The following is a 21,332-nucleotide window of genomic DNA, read 5'->3' on the forward strand; positions in this document are numbered from 1 at the left end:
AACGCGGGGGCCCCTAAACACATTTTCTCAATGTTAATTTCGATTGGAAAATTTGGAACAGGCTACAGCACGAACTGCTGAACGGAATTACACCAAATTTGGCAAAACAAAAAAAACAAAGCGCGGGCTCCCGCGCTTTGGTATTCTTAAGCCTCCAGGTGGGCCAGGTCCCGGGGGCAATGCTGCTTTATGTAGACAGCCCCCGCAGCCCGAGGGACTGCCACCTCCCCGGGGCTTTAAAATTTAAGCTCAGGGGCACGCGGCCCCCACAGGCCCGGGGACCGCCACCTCCCCAGGGCTTTATTATAATAGTGTGGGGGAGCCTTCCAAGCCCCCCCAAAGCCCAGGGACTGCCACCTCCCTGGGCCTGAAATAAATAATGTGTGTGGGGGACTCGAGCCCCCAACACTGCCCCAGGGACTACCACCTCCCCGGGGCTATATAAATGATGGGAGGGTGTCTACAGGAGCTCTTGATGGCTCTGGGGACCGCCACTCCCCAGGGCCGGCTCCTGCAATGTGCAAGGGTGCCCACCCCCAGGACATAGCTGTTTGCCATGGCAGGGTGGGAGTTATGTGGCTCCCGCCCTGTCATAGCAAACTCCTGCTTTGGTTTTTGGAAGTGAGAGCAGGAAACCTGCTCTCGCTTCCAAAAATCAAAGCTGATTGCTTTTGCACAAGGGGAGCTGCATGTCAGCTGCTCCCCTTGTGCAAAAGCAATGCTGCTTCCGCAGGAGGCAGATAGCCGGCTGGGACCGTGGGGGCATTGGGGCTCCCCCCACGGTCCCCAATGCTAGGGGCTGGAACCGGGAGATGGGGTCCGTGGGGCCAGATGTGGCCCCGGGAGGGGTGCCACGCAGCCTCCGCCCCTCTAATGAAAATAATTAATTACAAAAATGGAAAGGCTAGCCTCAGGGGATAGGGCCCCCGGGGCCATAATTGTCTTGAGGAGGGGGGCCACACAGCCCCCTCCCCCCCAAATAAGAAGGGTGGCAAGGCCCCGAGGGATGGAGTCCATATTTGGCCCAGGAAAGGGCAGCCGTGTAGCCCCTCTCCCATAAAATAAGAAATATTTTCAAAAGAAAAAAGAAACCAACTCGCCGGCAAAGAATAGCTTGAAGACAGGTATGCCAAAATCCAGGCGAGCCTGCAGTTAATCCCATACAGCAGGGGTCTTAGTATTACTTGTATCCGGAGATGTAGATTATATAGTAAGAGCATCTTGCGATGGGTGCCAAAACAAATAAATCATGCACTTAACTTTCTTTTTCTTTTTTACAGATTCAATGTTGGAAGGTGACCGATTGCTGCTTTAAAGTCGAGACGACTGCCAAGAAGTAAAAACGGAGCAGATGAAGAGGCGTGAAGAACTCCAGAGAAGCGTCCCTGGAAACCGGTACGTATCCTGACCTCCGATGGAAGGCTAAGCACCATCCAGAAGTCGGGTGTGGCATTAAATAGTATTGCCACACCCAAGATGGCCGCCACGCTGACATACGCCCTGCCTGACGCGCCATGAGGCGTTCTTTGGGTCTTTCCTTTCGGTTAGACTGCTAGCTATGATATGGATATCCATGAGCTCTGGTCCATGTCCAATTGTAACGTTACGGATTCGCAGCCCTACATGAAACAATCTGAATACAATGTGACAACCGGAATCTCTAAATAAAGGATTGCGCTCATTATCATTTGTTACAAGTTTATCACAATAAAAACTCTCACAGTTTTGGCATAATACAGTACAATGTTGGCATAATGCACACAAAAATATAGCAGTACAGTCAAATGCAATAACACTCAATACATTACACATACATCTGGTCATGCTGGTTGCACGGGATAGGGGTGGGTTTTATATTTCAATACTTCTGCACTTTTGCAGGGGATTCATGACAGCCAGGAGGTGCGTTTGCAGAGTGGTGGAGAGAGGGGGCGTGGCCTGTGTCCAACTCTCAGCAATCCCACTTTGTGGGGCTTACTGGAGGTAAGATGTTGGCCCCTAAAGGACCCCCAGCAGCGAAGGGCAATCCAATCCGCATCCAGGGAGTGCGTTTGCAGAGTGGTGGGCAAACGGGGTGTGGCCTGCTATGAGAATTTAGCAATCATGCTGTGTGGGACTTACTGGAGGTAATTGTAGGGATAGTTGTCCCCCAAGGATGTCCTTGAGGACCAACTACCCCTCCAGTAGGTCCCACACAGTGGGATTGCTAAAACGTCTTTGGAGGCCATTCCCCCCTTTCTCCACCACTCTGCAAATGCACCTCCTGGCAGTCTATGGGATGGGGGATGAAGTCCAATTTACTCCTGAGGGACTTTAGGGGTCAAGAAGCCCTCCTGGTACCTCCTGTAAATTCCATGCAGTGCAATTCCTGAGCACTGATCGGAGGCTCAGCACCCTTTTCTCCCACTCTGCAAACACGACTACTAGTTAAAGAAGTGTTTGCAATGTAATAGGTTTCACAGTTGCGAGAGTTAGAGCTATTGGCGTAGTAAATGTAAAAAACTTTTACTAATGTTTTTTGGAGTGGAGTGGATGTACATTGTGTGTAGTGAAATTATGTGGTATGTTCTGGAGTGAAATTATGTGGATAGAATGTATTTGGTATTTAGTGTATAGGAATTGTGTAGAGTGGGCTTATGTGCTATGGAGAGTAATTATGTGGCATGGTAGTCTGTGTTGTCGAGTGGTAACCTCAGTTTTAGTCTTCCTCGTTTCCATTGAAGCTCAACTGTGAACTCAGTGAGACAAAAAAAGAAGGAATCACTGAGGAGCACTTGTGGACCTAGTTAGAGGTATGAGCAGGGCCACTGGAATTATGCAACTGTTTGGCTGCACTGACTTTCGTACAATTATACATGTTCTGCATTAGCCAAATAATTCATTATATGCTCCCTAATCTGCAGATTTGAACAAAAAAGCCTTATTTCTAGCTCAAATGGCTCAAACATTACAAAAAATGCAGCGACAAGTGTTACAGCGTGGTGGTAGGCCCTTTGCAAACCTAGAATGGTCACCTGTTACTTATTGCTAAATGTGGATGTTAAATTGGTACTAAGGGTATGCAAGCCACTCTTGCCTCTTTCTGCATTTCTGTTGCTTCTTTCCCCACATTTCATTCTTTTTCTGCACTTCTCTTTCCTCTTTCTGCAAATCCCTTCAACTTTCTGCACCTTTCTTCCCTCTTTCTGCACTTCAATAGTTTCTTTCTGTACACCTCTTGCCTCTTTCTGTACCCTTCTTCCCTTTTCTTGCAACTCTCTGTCTTTTTCTGTACCCCTCTTATGTCTTTCTACACCCTTTTTTCGTCTATATTGCAACTCTGTTACTTCTTTCTGCACTTCTCTTCATTCTTTCTGCACCTCTCTTGCTTCTTTCTGTATCTCACCTGCCTCTTTCAGCACCTCTGTTGGTTCTTTCTGCACTGCTCTTGCTTCTTTCTGCACCTCCCTTGCCTCTTTCTGCACTTCTCTTGCTTCTTTCTACACCTCTGTTGATTCTTTCAGCAATTCACATACCTCTTTCTGCACTTTTCTTCCTTCTTTCTGCACCCCTCCTGCCTCTTTCTGTACCTGTCTTGCCTCTTTGTGCACCCCTACTACCTCTTTCTGTACCCCTCTTGCCTCTTTTTGAACCTCTGTTGCCTCTTTCTGCACCTCACTTGCCTCTTTCTGCACTTGTCGTGCTTCCTTTTAAACCCCTGTTGCTTCTTTCAGCAATTCCCTTGCCTCTTTCTGCACCCCTGTACGTTCTTTCTGTACCTTTCTTGCCTGTTTCTGCACCTCTTCTGCCTCTTTTTGCACCTCTGTTGGTTCTTTCTACACTGTTCTTGCTTCTTTCTGCACCTCACTTGTCTCTTTCTGCACTTCTCTTGCTTCTTTCTACTCCTCTGTTGCTTCTTTCAGCAATTCTCTTGCCTCTTTCTCCACCTCTCTTCCTTCTTTTTGAACCTCTCTTGCCTCTTTTTGCACCTCTGTTGTTCTTTCTGCACTGCTCTTGCTTCTTTCTGCACCTCACTTGTCTCTTTCTGCACTTCTCTTGCTTCTTTCATCAATTCTCTTGCCTCTTTTTGCACTTCTCTCCCTTCTTTTTGCACATCTCTTGCCTCTTTGTGCACCTCTGTTGGTTCTTTCTTCACTGCTCTTGCTTTTTTCTGCACCTCACTTGCCTCTTTCTGTACTTCTCTTGCTTTGTTCGACACCTCTGTTGCTTCTTTCAGCAATTCTCATGCCTCTTTCAGCACTTCTCTTGCTTGTTTCTGAACCTCTGTTGCACATTTCTGTATCTCGCTTGCCTCTTTCTGCACCCTGTACCCCTTTTCTGCACCTTCCTTGCCTGTTTCTGTACCTCTCTCGCCTCTTTTTGCACCTCTGTTGGTTCTTTCTGTGCTGCTTTTGCTTCTTTTCTTTCTGCACCTCGCTTGTCTCTTTCTGCACTTCTCTTGTTTTTTTCTATTCCTATGTTGCTTCTTTCAGCAATTCTCTTGCCTCTTTCTGCACTTCTCTTCTTTCTTTTTGCACCCATCTAGCCTCTTTTTGCAACTCTGTTGGTTCATTCTTCACTGCTCTTGCTTCTTTGTGCACCCCACATGCCTCTTTCTGCACTTCTCTTGCTTCTTTCTACACCTCTATTGCTTCTTTCGGTAATTCTCTTGCCTCTTTCTGCACTTCCCCTGCTTCTTTCTGCACTTTTCTTGCTTCTTTCTGCAATGTTCTTGCTTCATTCTACACCTCTGTTGCTTCTTTCAGCAATTCTCTTGCCTCTTTCTGCACTTCTCTTGCTTCTTTCTACACCTCTGTTTCTTCTTTCAGCAATCCTCTTGCCTTTTTCTGCACTTCTCTTCCTTCTTTTTGCACCCCTCTTGCCTCTTTGTGCACCTCTGTTGGTTCATTTTGCACTGCTCTTACTTCTTTCTGCACCTCACCTCCCTCTTTGTGCACTTCTATTGCTTCTTTCGACACCTCTGTTGCTTCTTTCAGCAATTCTCTTGCCTCTTTATGCACTTCTCTTGCTTGTTTCTGTACCTCGTTTGCAAATTTCTGTATCTCTCTTGCCTCTTTCTGCACCCTCTTCCATATTTCTCCACCACTTTTGCTTCTTTCTGCACTTCTCTTGCTTCTTTCTACTCCTATGTTGCTTCTTTCAGCAATTCTCTTGCCTCTTTCTGCACTTCTCTTCTTTCTTTTTGCACTCATCTTGCCTCTTTTTGCAACTCTGTTGCTTCATTCTTCACTGCTCTTGCTTCTTTCTGCACCCCTCATGCCTCTTTCTGCACTTCTCTTGCTTCTTTCTACACCTCTATTGCTTCTTTTGGTAATTCTCTTGCCTCTTTCTGCACTTCCCCTGCTTCTTTCTGCACTTTTCTTGCTTCTTTCTGCAATGTTCTTGCTTCATTCTACACCTCTGTTGCTTCTTTCAGCAATTCTCTTGCCTCTTTCTGTACTTCTCTTTCTTCTTTCTTCACCTCTGTTTCTTCTTTCAGCAATTCTCTTGCCTTTTTATGCACTTCTCTTCCTTCTTTTTGCACCCCTCTTGCCTCTTTGTGCACCTCTGTTGGTTCATTTTTCACTGCTCTTACTTCTTTCTGCACCTCACCTCCCTCGTTGTGCACTTCTATTGCTTCTTTCGACACCTCTGTTGCTTCTTTCAGCAATTCTCTTGCCTCTTTCTGCACTTCTCTTGCTTGTTTCTGTACCTCTTTTGCAAATGTCTGTATCCCTCTTGCCTCTTTCTTCACCCTCTTCCCTATTTCTCCACCTCTTTTGCTTCTTTCTGCACTTCTCTTGCTTCTTTCTACTCCTATGTTGCGTCTTTCAGCAATTCTCTTGCCTCTTTCTGCACTTCTCTTCCTTCTTTTTGCACATCTCTTGCCTCTTTTTCCACATCTGTTGGTTCTTTCTGCACTGCTCTTGCTTCTTTCTGCACCTCACTTGCCTCTTTCTGCACTTCTCTTGCTTCTTTCTACACCTCTGTTGCTTCTTCCAGCAATTATCATGCCTCTTTCTGCACCCCTGTACCCTCTTTCTGCACCTTTCTTGCCTGTTTCTGCACCTCTTGTGCCTCTTTTTGCACCTCTGTTGGTTCTTTCTGCACTGCTCTTGCCTCTTTTTGCACCTCTGTTGGTTCTTTCTGCAGTGCTCTTGCTTCTTTCTGCACCTCACTTGTCTCTTTCTGCACTTCTCTCGCTTCTTTCTACTCCTTGACTGCTTTTTTCAGCAATTCTCTTGCCTCTTTCTGCACTTCTCTTCCTTCTTTTTGCACCCCTCTTGCCTCTTTTTGCACCTCGGTTGGTTCATTCTGCACTGCTCTTTCTGCACTTTACTTGCCTCTTTCTGCACTTCTCTTGCTTCTTTCAGCAATTCTCTTGCCTCATTCTGCACTTCTCTTGCTTGTCTCTGCACCTCTTTTGTAGATTTCTGTATCCCTCTTTCCTATTTCTGCACCTCTGACTTAGAGGTAGTTTTAATCCTCCTGCCCTATTATGTACTAGGGCCTTACAGCTGAGGTCTTGCCAATCACAGGGGTACACCAACCCATGGTGTACCCTAGTGTATGCATGTGTTTTCACAGTATTCTAAGTGTCTTTTAGGATAGCACTGGCTCCGGGCCTTATTAGTCAGAGTCAGTTACTATCAGTATCTGTCAGCAAAACTTTGTGGGCATAGGATGACTTTCCAACAAGGCCTCTTTCTGCAACTCTGTTGGTTCTTTGTGCATATCGCTGGCTTCTTTCTGTACCTTTCTTGGTCTTTCTGGATTTCTGTTGCATCTTTCTGCATTTCTTTTGCTTCTTTCTGCGTGTTTCTTCCTCTTTCTGCACATGCCCTACCTCAGTAGGAATAGTTAGAAATTAGCATTTAAAAAACCTTTGAAATTCACTGAAAAACCATAGGTTTCAGGGACGCTATAGTTAGAAATTAGCATTTTAAAAAACTATAGATTTTCACTGAAAAAAACATAGATGTCAGGGACGTTATAGTCAGTTGGATATTTCTCTCGTACAAAACCAGAGAAATCCAGCCGTTATAGATAGTTGAGCTAACTATAACTCACGCACCCACAATGCACTGCTGATGACATCACATGTTACATCATTCATGACATGGTCAGTGACATCACTGATGACATCACTGATGACATCTCAAATGACATCAATGATGACATCATCCAGTGAATGTATGTTTCTGTAAAGTTTAAATATATTATATATATATATATATATATATATATATATATATATATATATATATATATATATATATATGTCTGGCAACACACATATACCCGAGATATTTAACAGACTATGGAATATTTAACCATTTAAGTTGTTGCTGATATAATTATGTCTCTTTTACCTCTCCCTCCTGAATGATGTGCAAACATCTTGGTTGTTAAATTGTAAAAATCAAATATATATGCCAAGGTGTATTAAAGAATAAGTGGGTGTATAAGTGTCTGAATGGATGATTTAGTTGGTGCGTGACTGACTGTATAAGTGAGTGATTAATCGTGTCTTACTGAATGCATGGCTTAGTGACTAAACTGTGTGAATGTCTGTATTAGTCTGTCAGTTGGTGTGTAAGCGGCTGCATGGGATGGAGAGTAGCTACATGAGTGTCTATATGGGTTATTGATTGCTTGTCTGAGTCTCTGTATGGGTGCCCGATGTCTGTGACTCTGTGCATAGATGTGTGAGTGGGTAATTCACTGGATGTATGGGATCTAGAGTGCATCTGTGAAGGGCTGTTGGGGTGAGTGAGTGTGTGTATGGGTGCGTTGGTGAGTGAATGGCTGTCTCAGTAGTACATGTGTGAGTAACTATATATGTGAAAGGCAGTATATGTGAGAGTTGGGGTATATAAATCACTATATGTGAGAGTGAGTGATTGTGAGAGTGGCTGTATGGCTGGGTGTATGCTTGTATCAGTGATTGTACAAGAGAGTAAGTATGTGTTAGTATCTGTATTAATTAGTGAGGTGGTGTGTGTATAGCTGTATAGGTGAGTAAATGGGAGTGTGAATGATTCTTTGCATGATTGACTAGGTGTGTGAATAACTTTATGGATGAGTGGCAATGTGTGAGTGTCTGTATAGGTGTATGAGTGAAAATGATAGTGCTGTATTGATAAGTGACTGCATGTATGAGTGACTGTATGAGTGAATGAGTGGACATCTGTGTAGACCTAGGAATCAGTGAGTGGATATGTAGTGACTGGTGTTGGTGTGTCTATGGTTTCAAAAATGGTAGTCTGTATTTTAGAGTGGGTGTATCAAAAGTTATATTTGGGTGTGAAGAGGTGCATCAGAATATAAAGTGGATGATGTCATCAGTGATGTCATTTGAGATGTCATCAGTGATGCCATCAGTGATGTCACTGACCATGTCATGAATGATGTAATATGTGACGTCATCAGCAGTGCATTGTGGGGGTGTGAGTTATAGTTAGCTCAACTAACTATAACGGCTGAAATTCTCTGGTTTTGTATGAGTGAAATGTCCAACTGACTACAGCGTCCCTAAAACCTATGGTTTTTTCAGTGAATTTCTATGTTTTTTTAAATGCTAATTTCTAACTATAACATCCCTGAAACCTGTGTTTTTTTCAGTGACTATATGTATATATATATAGTCACTGAAAAAAACAAAGGTTTTCAGTGAATATATATATATATAATATCTATCTATCTATCTATCTATCTATCTATCTATCTATCTATCTATCTATCTATCTATCTATCTATCTATCTATCTATCTATCTATCTATCTACTCTGAAAAAAACAAAGGTTACAGGGACATTATAGTTAGGCTGAGATTACACTCATACAAAACCACTCTTAAATAGTGAATAGTGAAATGTGTCTATGTATGATATGGTTCATCGCATCTAGTTATGTCCACCTGGTCCCTGATTTCAGATTACACTCATGGAAACATTGCAGACCCTTTATATATAGTGGAAAAGTGGAGTTGACGTTTTTCATTTTGCAGGATATTCAAGAACCACAAAGGTGGCAGTTCTATACAACTGCTCCTGGAATTCATACATAATGCAAGAAAGGTATTACTGCAGTGTGTGGCATACGAGGAGATATATACTTATTGTGTACAATGTACTATAAGTATGCCATCGCCAACATGATATTGCTGCACTCTACAACACGTGATGTTCACTGCTTTCCTCTTCTTGAGCCACATATTTAGCTCACTTCTTTCCAGGAGCATGACAATTCGTTTTTTCAGACACACTTTTCACTTATACGTTTTATAGCTACTGGATATCCAAAAACATTGGTATACAATAAACTTCTGTATTTAACACACACAGCCTGTATTCATTTCCTTTTTTGCAATTGTAAAACAATTTCACGGATTCTAAATTAACACAATCTTGAATTGTATGCTTATGGCAGTGTACACTTAAGCACAAAAAATGTTGTAATGGTGATCACTTAAACAGTGAATGGGATGTGAAATGGTGCCTTTTGATTGACACCACACAGGCAATTACCACTCTTTGTGATATTTATTTATATATTAATGGACCGCGTGAGCCCGAACAACCACAGGCGTTGACAGGGACTGTATGTACCTTGTTGTACAGTTCAAAATCCCTCCATAGGCGTAAAAGGACGCTTTGTGTTTTTAAACCTGAGGCCAAATGAGTTAATAAAATACACTTTTACCGTGGCTGGATATCAGCACGAATCACAAATATTCAGTATTATGACGAACCTTCCCCTGCAAACAGTGGATTTTGAGTTCTTTCACAGTCTCTTAAGTGTCACAAAGACGTTTTAGCAGCCGGCAGTGGAGTGCCATAACAAAGTAGGTCTGTGTAAGAATCTCTCCAGTTTGCCGTGAACAACAGCCGCGCGCAGCCGATCTGACGAAAAATCAACAATTTTCAATTTTCCTCTGTGTCCTCTGTAAGAGACATTAATCAATCAAGCACGGGTGGGGGAGGGGGAAATGAGATGTGCACAAAATGCACCCAGATATCAGATGCAGCAGCTCGCGGAGTCATTTATTATAGGCGCTGGAAGGGATGCAATCTCAGCCCTTGCACCAAAAGTAGATAAAGCCATACGCTCGTGAGGCAATAAATATGTAACGTGCCTGCTGCTTCCCATGTATATCGCAAGTTTGGTGTTCCCTAGGAAATCTTGGCAGATCTTTGCTGACAACAGATGCCACGTTTGGGAGGTCATTTATGTAGGAAGTGCAAAACTTTTTGAGAGGTCATGTATTTTATGTCGATGTTTTGCCCACAAGCCTTTCGCTCTTTTCCTATACCATCTCTTTTCCTATGCCAAAGTAATTCTCTGTCCCTTATTCCTAATATGTTGGGGTTCATTGAAAAAAAGAAACGTGCACATTGAAAGAAAAGCACACCCTGGAACTACCTTGTCTAGGCACAATCGATTGCCAATACTAGTGTCCACATTAAAGCAACAGTCCTTTTTCAAACGCTCTCGATCTCAGACCCTTAGCTAACATTGGGGTACAGCAGGTGCAGTGACACCGGGGCTCAAGTGTGTGAATAACCTTCTGCATACCAAGTAAAGCTGACTTTTGGTCTTCAGGGGCTATTGTCCTTGCTTTGATTAGTGCATGCAGCGCCCTTCTCACGTCACAGGGAAAGAGTGTCAAAGCCACTGCCTTTTAAAGAAGCACGCATGCGTGCCTTCAATTAAAAGTGGAAGTTCACTTTGTAAGAATTTGGGTTCATCTTAACGTCATTTTTCGATAGTAGCAGGCATCATTTCAAGAATAGGTCGGGATGTTTGTGACACCGCAGAGAACATATTTGGTTGCCTAATGATACGGATGCAGCCTCGTTTTCAGACTTGCATTGTATAAATTCTTGATATTTTCATCGATGTACATACTTGGCATTTTATTTTTAACCTTTTTTAATCTATTTTTAATCAAACATTTATGTGTTTGTTTTTATTAATAACGACAGTGTGTTTTTGGATGGTTCCACTGCCATAATGAATTACATGGCAGTGAACGATGCTGCTAATGAATATGAAATATGTCTATGTTTTCCTTCTTATCCAGAAACACAGAGAAATAGCTTTTTAAATAATGCTCTATTGTAAATTCACAAAAGTATTATGACATGCTAACATCCATATGTTTGAGACTGTGCAAATTACAAGACGTTTGGTGGTTGTCCTTAGCATTTTAGATGCAAACTGGACTAGGGGTGGGCGAAAGTCACTCCGCAGAAATCAGCAGAGTTACAGAAAAATTCCATGAGATGCCACGGAATTCCACCAATGGGTGGAAAATATGCAGCCTGTGTTGCTCACACTACAATTTAGCACCAGTAGCATGAAAAGCAGTGCAAACTGCACCATGTTTTGCACAAGAGACGACCGTTCAAGTTGATTTTATTGCAGCTCAAGAAGAAAATGTACTCAAGCATCGGCAAATCTAGCCCTCTCACCACGACCGCTCATGAATGCCGTTGAGCACCTACATTAGAAATCACACTGGGGGACCCCGAATCTCATTGGCACTCACCACCTTGCAAATTCGGGTGCCTCACAGGAGAAAAGTTCCGCCAGATGGCGACTGGCGGAATTCGACCAGAACTTCATGTTAAAGAGAAAGGCTGAGCGGCCAAAATTTCACCAATTTCACTGTTGGGAAGGAACATTCCACCCACCCCTAAACCTGCTTCTAGAGTTATGACTTATTTGTGGGCAGTGAAGAGAACAAACGGAACTCAAGGCGGGAGGTGATTCGGTGATTGATGTGCAGACAAAGGGTCAATCAAACCCTGGCCTGCTGCACGGTGCTCATAGCAGCCCATTTGCTGCACGTTCTTCAGAGGCTGCTTCACAGCTCCAGGAGTAACAGACGGGTCTTGATTTTGTAATATTTTCCAACCGCTATATTAGTTTACCACAAAGATAAGCTTCCAGAGCTTTCAAAGCAAAGTTGTAACTGTACTTGGATTGACAGGGTAAACATACTTTTGTGTATGTAGAGCTTGCTTCCATTGATGAACTTCTGTAATGCAGTATTCCTGCAGGAGTAAGTGTTCTGTTAAGCTCATAAATAACGTTTATTGGGAACATTTTCCATTAACAAAACCATAAAGCTAAAATAATACCACATTACAAATCATACCACAAAAACACACGAAAAAAAATAATTATTAAAGCATTGCATTTTCCTGTTCTCCTTTTTAACCTATTATACTTAGCACTATTCTACCTACAGCACATATCTAAAGGCACGTCTCAATTAAAGCGATTTAGCTGCCAAGCGTAGCCTAATACCATGTTTTAAAAGGACTGGATTTACTTTTATCATTCTTTGAATACAATTATGCAATATATATTGCCCTTCCACCGGACACTAACAATATCCTTAATTTGAAGCATCTCCGCAAAGGCTGGGACTGCATACCCAGGGTTCAGCTCTATTCTAAACCTCAGGTCTAAGCATTCTATTAGGTGATTTCTCAATGTACAGAAACGAACTTCAACCTTCTAGCTCAGAATAAAAGTCTGCTTGCGTTTTTTGACTTAAATATAGTAGGTCTTGTTCCCAGGCTGCATTAATTGACATAAACGTTAGGTGTTGTTCCAAGAGATTTCAAATATACCTCTATGGGTAAATATAGTCATATGCATAGGCATTATCATTTTATGTGCCAGTTTTGTCCAATATAATTCTATATAAATAAGGATAGCAATCTCCTATTGCCCCAAGGTCGCTAATTTGTTTAGGTAGCTCATTGTCTGATGTTTACTGATTTAATACTAGGAGGTTAAATTAGTCTTAGAACTAATTCCTTAAACAATTCAAATATCAGGTAAATGTAAAAGTCTATTTAGAAAGAACCTCTCACCTAGGTCCAATTCATTTTCCTGTCAGGACTAACTATTGTTACGATACTACTACATAGCTTTGTAAGATTTTAACAGGGGTGCCATTGAAGAGCAATTGAACTTCATTAGCCTATTAATTACTACTAAGGCTTAAAATTTAGCCTCATCTGTTGGATACTCTTCAGATTATTTTGACAGAGTTGGAAAGTCAATAATTAGCAGTGGTACATATGCATCTACCACTGGCAATAAGGCAACTAACACAATATAGGGCTCAGAATAGGTCTTATAAAATTATTCCAATGCTCAGCCCTTGATACCTTGGCTGCCAGCAGACAGGCTTAACTTCGGAGACAGGTATGTAAAGCATTTAAAAACACCAATTCAGTAAATGATTCAGACACAACAGATAATAAAAAACCAATGCCAGTTTATAAAAATAGGATCTATTTTTATCTTTAAAATGACACCAAACAGAAAGAAATTAAATATAGGAAACCCGAGGTATGAATCTTTAAAGATTTAGCACTATATAGCACATAGAAACCTATAGCGCCTATTGGGACATATGGTCACACTAGACCGAGACAAAGTCAAAGGTTTAGGCTGCCCGCGATGGAGCCCTGCGCGGCTACCCCTCGCGGTAGGTCTCAGTCAAAGTTTTTACCTTCTGGCTTAAAAACATTTCTGGAGTTTTTCTCCCAGGGGTCCCTCAAAGCTCTCAGCCAGTCCGATTTGGTGAGGGTTTGTGATGAGCTCCCAGTCAAATTTATAGAGGTCAGACCCCAGTAGCTTTCCAGTGAGATGAACCAGAGATCCAGGCCACCTCGCGGTTGAAGGTAGGCATTTTGACTCCCGCTTGCTTCGGTCACCTTTTCTGCGTTCAGACTTAGAAACCTTCACAGAGCTTTTTCTCCCGGAAGGCAGAATTTTGGCTTACAGACAAGAAAGTCGTATAACTTCTTAGCTCTACATTTTAGGATAAATGCAACAATAGTATATTGTAGGATTTATCAATGCCATTCTAGTAAGTCCTTGAATGAAATTTTTCGGATTCTCCTGCCTTGAATTATTAAAGAATAACTTCTTTCCATGTTGGGCAATTTGTTCAACATCACGGCTTTTAAAACAACTTTTATAAGGACCCTGGCCATATTTACAGGAACCCACACCCCTTGGATACCTAGGGGAGTCATTATGGGTTCTGAATATGTAAAAATGTTGCAGACCCTCACTCCACAGTTCTTCTTGCCCAAACGTCGATTTTGGGAAGCACTTTACTGCAATGTGGGGAGTGAAATGTGCAATTTCAATAACCCCCAAGGGATATGAAACATATCTTATAAGGTACCTCCTTATAAATACCTGACCCCCCCTCCCCACTACTGTGGGACCTAGGGAAGATTCTGGGGGTATCTAATATGCCAAAACATTGTAGTTGTTTAATTTTGAGCACAATTTGCTATTTAAAAGCAATCCTGCTTTTAAACTGACCTCAGGCATCAGCAGTGCACACATGCAAGTGCAGAAAGAGCTGCTGGCCTCTAAACTGCCATGCCCTAATGTATACTAGGGACTTAAGGGTAATTTTGATCCCCCTACCCTTATATGTGCTAGGGCTTCAAAGGGGAGGTCATGCCAATCATAAGGGTACCCTAACCCATAGTTTACCCTAGTGGATGTAGGCGTTTTCACTGTATTCTAAGTGTCATTTCAGACTAGCCCTGGCCTTGGGCCTGGTTTGGCTGAGCCGAGGGACAGTCAGAGTCAGTTACCACCAGTGCCTGTCACCTAAAAAAAATGGGGTGTGGCACAAGGATGACTTTGCGACACACAGAAGTCCTAAATATTTATAAGAAGCAACATTATCTGCCTACTCCATTATCCCCTATAGGCCACGAAAACGTGTTGGCTTTTTCACAAAATAGCATAATGTGTATTGTCACTTCATTCTGCTGACAATAGCTATGGAAACTCTGTAGTTTATGTTGGAGACCTATTTGTGTCTTATCGAAAAGCAGATGGACATCTCCATACAATAAACAAGGGTTCCGAAAATTCTGAAAACCTCCTTATGCCAAATGCTAATATTATAAGAGCCCATAAGGAGTTCAGTATACGTGGTGATCTGCAGAGCATGAAGTTGTGCCAGATGTTCATTCATTGCCAACATGAGTTGTAACACGTCTTTGATAATTAACTTTAATTGGCAGTACCATATTACAGTCCTTGGACAAATCCAGGCTGATTGAGGAGACTTGAGGTTGATAGTCACTGCCTTCTATAAAGAGAACTTTAAGATTGGTAAACTCATTACATTTCCATGCTGGTGAAAAGATGTAATCAATCGGACCAGACTGATACCAAAGGAAAAGCTGTGTACAGTGGGTGGGGAACAAAATTATGAATCGAACTCCACTGGGTGCTTGCCTGAGGGAAGGTGCGGAATAAAGCGTGGGGGCAAACATTACTGATCAAACTCTGCCAGGTGCTTCCCTCAGGAAAGGTGTAGGACAGTGACAGGGGAGCAACATTTCTAATCTAACTCTGCTAAGTGCTTGCCTCAGGGAAGTTGCTGGACAGTGGATGGGGCAAAATTACTGTTATTACTCCACCAAGTACTTACCTCAGTGAAGGTACTGGATAGTGAGTTGGTGACAAGAATTCTATTCTAACTCTACTGGGTGTTTGTCTCAGGGAAAGTGTTGGACAGAGGTTGGAGGATAACATTGCTAATCTAAGTCCACTAAGTACTTACCTCAGGGAAGGTGCTGGTCAGTGATTGGGGGCAAATTACTATTGTAACTCCACAAAGTAAATACTTAGGGAAGGTGCTAGTCAGTGTTTGGGGGCAAAATTACTATTCCAACTCCGCCAAGTGCTTTCATCAGGGAAGGTGCTAGACAGTGGTTGGGGGACAAAATTACTACTTTAATACCATGGGTGCCTAGCTCAGGGATGTTATGAACAGTGGCTTGGGGTCAAAATGACTATTCTAACTCCACCAGGTACTTACCTTAGGGAAGGTGCTGGACAGTGGGTGGGGGTCAAAATTACTAACCTAAATCCACGGGTATTTACCTCAGGGTAATTACAGTAAAACATGCTTACATTGCATTTTATTCTATAAACCTTATAAACTGAACACTATACTTGAAGTTTGCAAAACTAATAGGAAAATTAAACAACCAACTACACCACTGCATGGAAATAAAAATATCGTGAATGGAAAATATTAATAAAAAAACTAAAAATAAGCAAATTTTGCTAATGTCTCTCAACAGGTAGTAAACAGTTAAATCAAAGCATCTCTTTTTTCAAATTTAATCGAAGAATTGTTTCTGACCCTCAGTACAATGTGTGGACATAACAAAGCCCATATACAAATTGTTTCTTTTTTACAGGAACATTGCTAACAATAAAATACATCATATTTCTAAACGTAACCCTTCAGAAACCTTCCCCTTTGTCCAAAAAAGCTTTACTGAGCACATTACAAGACACCGGAAGGGAGTAATCCGCCTGCAAGGAAGTTCAAAGGAAAACTCTCCTAACCATCAGAACTCAGATCACAAAAGGATTAAAAAATGTTTAGGTAAATAATCTCAACATAGTATTCTTTATCAAAAACACTTAACATTCTTTCCACAGGCACCAAACAGTAACACATATTTCTCTTTCATTATTATTATACAACAACATATGCATTTTTTCCAACAACTTACAATCTGTAAAACAATCCTTCACACATTATTTTCCTTTACAGGTTCACCATAAAGAAGCAAAATAAAACACATTCTGAAAACATAACACTTAAAAATGTTCTTTTATGTTTTTCTACAGATTCCTACAGAATGGATTCAAACTATTAAGCAAGCCATGTTCAGTACAGAAGAAGGAATAGCCTCTTTAAGTATGGTAGCTATATTTACTGTAAGAACAGAGTAACAGAGCCCAGGAGTCATTAGAGGTGTGTGCATTATTTTTCATCCCATTGCACAGGTTACTCGTGGTGACTCTTGGTGACACTGTTGAGAGTAAGTAAGTAAACATGTATTGTGCAGTTAATTAAAACCATTACAAACGATCTACATTTCACACAGTTTCAAGCTAAAAAAAAAAAAAAGAGAGAGAACAACTACTTACAATAGAAGTTTATCACTAAAAGACTACTTGTTCAGGGTACAAAGTAAAAACTATAAAAACATGTGATTAGTAATTTAGAAGCTTCAAATAGCCCTGAAGGCTAGCCCAAAACCTCCTCTATCGAAGCCTATACACCACAGGGGATGTTCGGTGGAGAATAAAGTACCATACACGCTAGTCGCTAAGAGCCTTAATCAGGCGACCAGAGGGCTTGATGACACTGTTGAGAGGACCACAGGACATAACAACTCTGCTTCTGCAATGGAGATAAAAGTTTGACAGCACATTCAGCAAATACAAATATTTGTATTGACAACCAATGAACCCATTGGCTCATTTTGAGGGAGGTGTCCAAAAACATACACATGCATGTAGGAAGTTCTATGCCCACAATTCCCAACCTCAAAAGAAAACAAACACAACAACAGACAAGTAAACACCAATGTGTAACTCCACAGACCTACTCAGAAATTAACATTACCCCTGAACTAACTGTAGCTTTTACTAATGAACTTTTCCCTTTGCATGACAACAAGAACTCTCAGAAAAGAATACTAATCTTTAGCTCAACCCATAACCTCATAACTCTTGAGAATAGTGATATTTGGATAATGGATGGCACATTTATGCACACACCCCATCCATTCACCCAAATATACACTATTCATGCTAACATAAATAACACTACAGTCCCTTTAGGGTACAGTTTACTCCCTGATAAGCAATCTTCAATGTACACTGAATTTGTGACAGTTAAAACATCAAAATCAATTAATAAAAGCCCTAGGAAAGTAATACATGACTTCAAATTGACCATGAATAGCACCATTATAAAGTTGCATTCCAAAACCCAAATACTAGGATGTTTATTTTACTTTTCTCAGGCATATTGGCGAAAAATCTAAAAAACATCCCTAGTTGAGGATTACATATTAAACAGTAAACTGCAGTATTATTTAAAAGAAACTAACTGGATTATGCTTTGTACCTCCTGACAGAAACAGAGTATTTTACTCAAAACAAAGACAAATTGGCACCACTTCTAAAATATTTTAAGGACTCATGGATTTGCCATCTAAGCAGGTTAAGTCAAAGGAGAAAGCCAAGAATCCTCATTGAATGGTTGAACTGTTACACAACCTGCTTAGAGGGAGGTGCAAAGACTAACAATGCCATTTAGAGATAACACAACTACTTCAACAAATCTATTGGAAGACCACACTCTAACGTTTTGCATTTTTGGGTTATTCTGAACAAAAGCAAAGTTTCAGAGAAATGGGAACTGCGCAATGATTGACAGGTAGTCTGAACCCACGTTTGAAAAAGAAAATTAAGAAATGTCTGAACAATTATTGGCCAGAATTCAAGAGTCTCCCTTGATGGTGGCTTCAGACTAGCTGGACAATCTTGCCTACTTATTGCATATTGCATTTCTAAAACATACTAACACCTTATCGCAGGCAGGTCGCTCCCCATGCTGCTGCACGACTCTGCCTGTCTTTGCCTGCCTCACCGCCCGTACCCGCATTGTTGTGCTTAAACCTTGTTGTTTCTGTGCCTAACTTGTTTTCTTTTTTGTGCCTAACTTGTTTTCTTTCTGTGCCTAAATTGTTTTCTTTTTTGTGCCTAAATTGTTTTCTTTTTTGTGCCTAATTGCTGTTCCTCGCCTGTTTTCCGGCTGCTGCGTCCCTATGGCCCCGCCCCCTGCACTCCCATTCGCCGCCCCACTCCCGCCTCCCAGCTGCTCCTCCCTCCCACATCCTCTCATATGGAGGCCACGCAGCAGTGAAAGGAGCGACCTCTGACCCTGCTCGCAGGCAGGTCGCTCCCCACGCTGCTGCACGGGTCTGCCTGTCTTTGCCTGCCTCCCCGCCCGTACCCACATTGTTGTGCTTAAACCTTGTTGTTTCTGTGCCTAACTTGTTTTCTTTCTGTGCCTAACTTGTTTTCTTTCTGTGCCTAGATTGTTTTCTTTTTTGTGTCTAAATTGTTTTCTTTTTTGCGCCTAATTGCTGTTCCTCGCCCGTTTTCCCACCGCTGCATCCCTACCCCCTGCACTCCCATTCACCGCCCGTTCCCTCCTCCCAGCTGCTCCTCCCTACCACATCCCCTCATATGGAGGCCGCGCAGTGGCTGCGTGAAGCGTGCATGCCTAAGGCTAGCTCATCTGCGCCCGTCCGTGCCTGGACCGCACCCAGAACCAGGACCCATGGCCCCCGCAAGTGCCACGACTCCAGCACCCTCCACGCACTCAACGCCGGACGATCACGCACCTGCTGCCTGGCCGCTCTGAAGCGCACCCAAGGACCCTTCTCCTGCTGGAACTGCAGCTTCACCAGAGTCGGCCCGCCAATCCACCTACCAAAGAACCCAACTACCTCAGATGCATCCTTCTCAACACCCGCTCCGCACGCAAACATGCCGTTGAACTCTGGGACCTACTGGACTCCAACACCCCAGACGTCGCCTTCTTGTCAGAGACCTGGCTGAACCCCTGCTCGGCACCGGACATCGCCATAGCCATCCCAGAAGGCTACAAGTTCACCCACAAGGACCGCACCAATGGAGGAGGAGGAGGAATCGCAATCGTCTACAGGAACACTCTCAGAATCTCGACATACATCGATGACACCCTCAGCACCGCTGAACACCTGTACTTCCAGATCAACACCGACCCCAACACCACCCTCAGAGGAACCCTCGTCTACAGACCCCCCGGAACCCAACCTGAACTTCCACCTCGAGAACAACGACTCCAACACTTCCACACTAATCGCCAACCTCACCAACCTCGGACTTAGAAAACTCATCACAACACCCACCAACTCCGCCGGCCACATGCTGGACCCTCTCTTCTCAGCAAGCTCCCACGTCTTCTTCAACCACACCAACGAACTCCACTGGACCGACCACTGTTGCATCCACTTCACCTTCCGAAAACCCACCACACACCACCACACCCAGTAGATGCCTCGCCGCTGCTGGAGCAAAGTCACTGAATAACAGCTAACCACCACCCTCGCCCAAAGCCCTCCCACAGACCCGACCGACGCCGCAGCACACAACCTCAGACAGTGGATCGACAAATGCGCCAACACCCTTTTCCCGCTCAAGAAACCCTACAGCAGCCACGCCAGAAAGAAAGCTAGCTGGCTCTCCGAAGACCTCCAGGCCTTCAAGCAAACCTGCCGAAAGCTAGAGAAGAACTGGATCCGTGAACGAACACCGGAAAGCTACACAGCCCACAAGGACGCCACCCGCAGACACCACCACCTCATCAGATCCGCCAAAAGGACCTCCTTCAAAGACCGCCTAGACAACAACGCACACAATAGCAAAGAGCTCTTCAACATCGTGAAGGAACTCTCCAACCCCAGCTCCAACACCAACGACATTCCACCCTCACCTGTGCGACATGCTGGATACCTTCTTCCACCGCAAGGTCGCAGACATCCACGACCGCTTCAACACCGCGACTGCCCCGGCGACCACCGAGACCTCCACCCCCACGATCACCACCCGCACCAACCGCCTGATCTCCCGGACCCACATAAACGATGAGGACACCATCAAGATCATGAACTCCGTCCACTCCGGATCCTCATCAGACCCATGCACTCACCACATCTTCAACAAAGCCAGCACCACCATCGCACCCCATCTCTGGAAAGCCATCAACATCTCTTTCAAGACAGCTACCTTCCCGGAGAGCTGGAAGCACGCCGAGCTCAACGCCTTACTCAAGAAACCCAAGGCGGACCCCAAGGACCTCAAGAAGTTCCGACCCATCTCCCTGCTCCCGTTCCCGGTGAAGGTCACAGAGAAGGCCGTCAACAAACAACTGACCAGATTCCTCAAGGAGAACAGCATCCTGGACCTGTCCCAGTCCAAAACTGCCATCATCGCCGCCACGGACAACATCAGGACCCTGCTAGACAACGGAGAAACTGCGGCCCTCATCCTCCTGGACCTGTCAGCCGCCTTCGACACGGTCTGCCACCGCACACTACGAACACGCCTCCACGATGCCGGTATCCAAGAGAAGGCCCTGGACTGGACCACCTCCTTCCTCTCCAGCAGAACACAGAGCGTCCGCCTCACCCCTTCCGCTCCAAAGCCACCAAGATCATTTGCGGCATACCCCAGAGCTCATCCCTCAGCCCAACGCTGTTCAACATCTACATGGGACCGCTCGCCCACGTCGCCCGACTGCACGACCTCAACATCATCTCTTACGCCGATGACACCCAGCTGATCCTCTCCCTCACCAAAGACCCCCCACCACCAAAACCAGCCTCCATGAGGGAATGAAGGCCGTCGCCGACTGGATGAGAA

The sequence above is a fragment of the Triturus cristatus genome, chromosome 5_2, assembly GCF_964204655.1.
Source record: "Triturus cristatus chromosome 5_2, aTriCri1.1, whole genome shotgun sequence".
NCBI classification, from domain to species: Eukaryota; Metazoa; Chordata; class Amphibia; order Caudata; family Salamandridae; genus Triturus; species Triturus cristatus.